Genomic DNA, 6514 nt, shown 5'->3' on the forward strand with positions numbered 1-6514 from the left:
TAACCCTGTATTCCCTCACTTGTACTGAGAGCTATCTCCCCTACCCCTGTATTCCCTCACTTGTACTGAGAGCTATCTCCCCTACCCCTGTATTCCCTCACTTGTACTGAGAGCTATCTCCCCTACCCCTGTATTCCCTCACTTGTACTGAGAGCTATCTCCCCTACCCCTGTATTCCCTCACTTGTACTTAGAGCTATCTCCCATAACCTTGTATTCCCTCACTTGTACTGAGAGCTATCTCCCATAACCCTGTATTCCCTGACTTGTACTGAGAGCTATCTCCCCATACCCCTGTATTCCCTCACTTGTACTGAGAGCTATCTCCCCTACCCCTGTATTCCCTCACTTGTACTGAGAGCTATCCCCCATACCCCTGTATTCCCTCACTTGTACTGAGAGCTATCTCCCCTACCCCTGTATACCCTCACTTGTACTGAGAGCTATCTCCCATAACCCTGTATTCCCTCACTTGTACTGAGAGCTATCCCCCCTACCCCTGTATACCCTCACTTGTACTGAGAGCTATCTCCCCTACCCCTGTATTCCCTCACTTGTACTGAGAGCTATCTCCCATAACCTTGTATTCCCTCACTTGTACTGAGAGCTATCTCCCATAACCCTGTATTCCCTCACTTGTACTGAGAGCTATCTCCCCTACCCCTGTATTCCCTCACTTGTACTGAGAGCTATCTCCCATAACCCTGTATTCCCTCACTTGTACTGAGAGCTATCTCCCCTACCCCTGTATTCCCTCACTTGTACTGAGAGCTATCTCCCATAACCTTGTATTCCCTCACTTGTACTGAGAGCTATCTCCCATACCCCTGTATTCCCTCACTTGTACTGAGAGCTATCTCCCATAACCCTGTATTCCCTCACTTGTACTGAGAGCTATCTCCCCTACCCCTGTATTCCCTCACTTGTACTGAGAGCTATCTCCCATAACCTTGTATTCCCTCACTTGTACTGAGAGCTATCTCCCATAACCCTGTATTCCCTCACTTGTACTGAGAGCTATCTCCCCTACCCCTGTATTCCCTCACTTGTACTGAGAGCTATCTCCCATACCCCTGTATTCCCTCACTTGTACTGAGAGCTATCTCCCTACCCCTGTATTCCCTCACTTGTACTGAGAGCTATCTCCCATACCCCTGTATTCCCTCACTTGTACTGAGAGCTATCTCCCCTACCCCTGTATTCCCTCACTTGTACTAAGATCTATCTCCCCATACCCCTGTATTCCCTCACTTGTACTAAGAGCTATCTCCCCTACCCCTGTATTCCCTCACTTGTACTGAGAGCTATCTCCCATACCCCTGTATTCCCTCACTTGTACTGAGAGCTATCTCCCCTACCCCTGTATTCCCTCACTTGTACTGAGAGCTATCTCCCATACCCCTGTATTCCCTCACTTGTACTGAGAGCTATCTCCCCTACCCCTGTATTCCCTCACTTGTACTGAGAGCTATCTCCCCTACCCCTGTATTCCCTCACTTGTACTGAGAGCTATCTCCCATAACCCTGTATTCCCTCACTTGTACTGAGAGCTATCTCCCATACCCCTGTATTCCCTCACTTGTACTGAGAGCTATCTCCCCTACCCCTGTATTCCCTCACTTGTACTGAGAGCTATCTCCCATACCCCTGTATTCCCTCACTTGTACTAAGAGCTATCTCCCCTCCCCCTGTATTCCCTCACTTGTACTGAGAGCTATCTCCCATACCCCTGTATTCCCTCACTTGTACTAAGATCTATCTCCCCATACCCCTGTATTCCCTCACTTGTACTAAAAGCTATCTCCCCTACCCCTGTATTCCCTCACTTGTACTGAGAGCTATCTCCCATACCCCTGTATTCCCTCACTTGTACTAAGAGCTATCTCCCCTCCCCCTGTATTCCCTCACTTGTACTGAGAGCTATCTCCCCTACCCCTGTATTCCCTCACTTGTACTAAGATCTATCTCCCCATACCCCTGTATTCCCTCACTTGTACTAAAAGCTATCTCCCCTACCCCTGTATTCCCTCACTTGTACTGAGAGCTATCTCCCATACCCCTGTATTCCCTCACTTGTACTAAGAGCTATCTCCCCTACCCCTGTATTCCCTCACTTGTACTGAGAGCTATCTCCCCTACCCCTGTATTCCCTCACTTGTACTGAGAGCTATCTCCCCTACCCCTGTATTCCCTCACTTGTACTGAGAGCTATCTCCCCTCCCCCTGTATTCCCTCACTTGTACTGAGAGCTATCTCCCCTACCCCTGTATTCCCTCACTTGTACTGAGAGCTATCTCCCCTACCCCTGTATTCCCTCACTTGTACTGAGAGCTATCTCCCCTACCCCTTTATTCCCTCACTTGTACTGAGAGCTATCTCCCCTCCCCCTGTATTCCCTCACTTGTACTGAGAGCTATCTCCCCTACCCCTGTATTCCCTCACTTGTACTGAGAGCTATATCCCCTACCCCTGTATTCCCTCACTTGTACTGAGAGCTATCTCCCATACCCCTGTATTCCCTCACTTGTACTGAGAGCTATCTCCCCTACCCCTGTATTCCCTCACTTGTACTGAGAGCTATATCCCCTACCCCTGTATCCCCTCACTTGTACTGAGAGCTATCTCCCATACCCCTGTATTCCCTCACTTGTACTGAGAGCTATCTCCCATACCCCTGTATTCCCTCACTTGTACTGAGAGCTATCTCCCATACCCCTGTATTTCCTCACTTGTACTGAGAGCTATCTCCCATATTCCTGTATTCCCTCACTTGATAAAGAGCCATCCAGCCCCTTCTTAAAGCTATATAATGTATCAGCCAGCATGACTGATTCTAAGGAGGGAATTCCACAACCTCACAGCTCTCACAGTAAAAAATCTATTCTGACCACCCTTACAACAAAGCAATGGGCCCAATGTAGCGAAGCAGCTAACAAAGGAAGCACTTGTGTAACAGTGAGGGAAACCTCCATCAAAATCCTCCACAGAACGTACCGTACAGACTGAACAAACTTTACCCAACCAGTAACCCGCAGTGCTACAGAGGATGCCCAGAATTAGGAACCATGCTATATATATGGTGGAACTGTGACATTGCCTCAAAATTCTGGGACTCAGTAATCCATATGTTGTCAAGAATATTCCACACACAGTTCCCCAAAGACCCACTAACTCTGCTACTGGGAAAAAAGCCACCACGATTTACAAACTCAGGACATAGGCCGAGCCAACACATATTAATGGCAGCCAGACTGATCATTGCTAGCAACTGGAAAAAAGCAGGACTCCCACTAAATTCCCTGAAAACAAAGATAATCTGCATAGCCACCAATGAAAAACTTTCATATATGTTACAGAACGACATGGAAGCCTACGACAAAATTTGGATGCCCTGGCTACTGCATGAAAATGACCCTCAGCTGTTCATGGCTATTAGAGCCTAATCACAGAGTTATATAGCTAATTATAATATAACAAGAGATACCCCCTGTTCCGCCAACTCAAAAGGTCCCAGCCGCTATAACATTGTCCTTTGCTGTAAATAGTTATGATTTCATGTTTTCATACTTACTCCTCTTTTTTACTTTCCTCCCTCCCCCCCTTTTTTTTTTTTTTTTTTAAATTTCTTTTGAACTCTCTTTTTCTTTTTATTCTCCTTCTCTTTCCATGTGCTCATTGCCTTACAATAATCTCCTGCCACTCATGCTACCAATCAATAATGACTGTAGTAATGCAGAATATTGTAATGAATAACTTGCTAACAATGTAACGCAACATGGATAACAAAACTAATAAAAATTGTCAGTTTAAAAAAAAAAAAAATCTATTCTGAATATTTAAATGGAACCTCCCTTCTTCTAAACGGAGTGGGTGCCCTCGTGTCCATTGGAAGGACCTACTGATAAATAAAACATTAGAAAGGTTATTATATGATCCCCTTATATATTTATACATAGTTATCATGTCACCTCTTAAGCGCCTCTTCTCCAGTGTAAACAGACCCAACTTGGCCAGTCTTTCTTCATAACCGAGACTTTCCATACCCTTTACCAGCTTAGTTGCCCTTCTCTGGACCCTCTCTAACTCAGTAATGTCCCGTTTGAGCACTGGAGACCAAAACTGAACAGCATATTCTAGATGGGGCCTTACCAGTGCTCTGTAAAGGGGAAGAATAACCCCCTCCTCCCGTGAATCTATACCCCTTTTAATACAGCTTTGATCCCTCCTTCTTGGTACTATAGAGCAATTCTGCAAAAAACAGATGGTATGTATTGACATTACTCAGTTCCTGCGCCCCATATAATTAACCCTTTCTATCTGTAGGCCTGGGACACAGGCTTTTTTTGTGGCTACTGCATGACTGTTTTGGGGGGCCATACTCAAAAAGACCTTTTCATCACATCAGTATTATTGTAAAGCACAGGTTTAATCAAATACAAGATTTTCTAACAAACAAACCCGTGTTGGAGAGAAAACTAATATTGAAGACTAAATTAAGTCCCTTTAGCTGCCTTGTGTCCAGCTGAAAAATCCATAGGGAGCTGAATATTAAAATTCCTTTTTAAATTAAACATGAAATATGAAACATTAAAACACCATACCTGTTATAAAAGGTATTTCTCAGTTGTCAGTCGCATATTTCCTGCCCCACCTCTATGCTTCAGGCATATAGGCAGGGCAGGCAGTTACTTTCACTTTCCATTAGGCACTTCCTAGATGTCACTCACTTCCTCACATTCACCCTCCCTCCTCGCCATCTAATTGTGTAACATGAGCATGGGTGTTAGGTGCCCCATTCTGGTACATAAAAAGATTAAATAAAAAAAGTGGGTTGATACAAAGCTTTTCTTAATAATAGTGCCCACAAAATGGCTCCTGCTTGCTGTGATTGTGGATTCCAAGATTGAGGAAAACAAGATTTATTTCATTTATATATAATTTATAGAGTGTAAGAATAGTTTATTTTGCTTGACAAACACAATGGGAAAGGATTTGGAAATATTCCTTAGGGTGACAGATCTCTTTTTAGTATGCTATAGAAAGTATGTTATAGAATTACCTTCTTCTTCTGCTTCTTTCCAGCTCTCAAATGGGGGTCACTGACCCTGGCAGCCAAGTAACTATTGCTTTGTGAGGCTACGATTTTATTGTTATTGCTAATGCTTTTTTTTTTTCTATTCTGGTCCCCGACTATTTATATTCCTGTCTCTAATTCAAACCACTGCCTGGTTGCTAGGACCTTAGCAACCAGATAGCTGCTGAAAATCTAAACTAGAGGGCTGCTGAACAAAAAGCTAAATAATTCAAAGACCAGTACAAATCAATACTAATAAAATGAAGTAAAATACAAATAAAATGAAATGAATGAAGACTAATAGCAAATTGTCTCAATATATCACTGCCTACATCATACTAAAAGTTAATTTAAAGGTGAACTATCCCTTTCAAGATGAATGGCCTTTAGACTATCAACCATTTTAACATTATTCCTTATTCTATCTAGAAATAAGAAAACAATAATAAGCAGTTAGCTTCTTTAGACAATTTTCTTTACAGTCAGCCTATGTTGTACAGTTCAGCAGCCCCAAAAGTAATGATCCAGGACTTCAAAGTTACACCCTGGATCTCCCCACGTTGGATGTTGTGAGGCCATCTTTAGAGTGTCAGTGGCACTGCACAAGCTCAGTGTGCTCTGGGCTTCTGTTAAAAAATGGTACTTAGAAAATTGGCAGAAATCATCAACACATTAGTAGAAAATAGGGCAGATTATTTATCAATTCGGAAGCAGAATGCACTAGTTTCTACACTGTCATCAAATGTGAAACTGAATGCCATTGTATAAATTATATATTGTATATATATACAGTATATTGTGAGTTGGTCCCTAAGCTCAGTAAGTGACAGCAGCACAGAGTATGGGCAGGGAATCAGCAGAAAAGAAGATGGGGAGCTACTGGGGCATCTTTGGGGGGGAACAGATCTTCCCTGCTAAAGGGCTGGGGTTGCCTTTGGCTAATAGAAGCCCAATACTTTTGCATTTTCATACATGAATGATCAACCAATCAACCTCATCTTGGATGACCAAATCTATATACAGCCACGTGGGCCTAAATTATTCCCTGACTTCTTGGCAAGGTCAGTTAGAAAGTTCCAAGTATCTATCTGACCCCCCTCCTTTCGCCACACAAAATGTTGGCCTTTATGCGGGCTAAGCCCCAACACTCAAGCCTTCTATTATAGTTTTCTCACCTCGGGCAGTCAGTTGCCATGTCAACAAGACCTGTACTGGACTAATGGCTATTGCAGGTTGTTATTTATAGCTGCGATTAGAGCTGCTGTGGGATTTATTATGGCTATCTCTCAGCACGCACATATATAAACACACGTGTACATATATTTATAAATGGGCTTGGGAAAATGCTGCCTTTTGATTGGATGCAAGGCAAAGAATGACTGTGCATAAATCAGAGACTGACTGCACACCTGCAGTTCTTTATTCCTTTTAACCACCTTGT

This window comes from Xenopus tropicalis, chromosome 2, assembly GCF_000004195.4.
Source record: "Xenopus tropicalis strain Nigerian chromosome 2, UCB_Xtro_10.0, whole genome shotgun sequence".
Lineage (NCBI taxonomy): Eukaryota > Metazoa > Chordata > Amphibia > Anura > Pipidae > Xenopus > Xenopus tropicalis.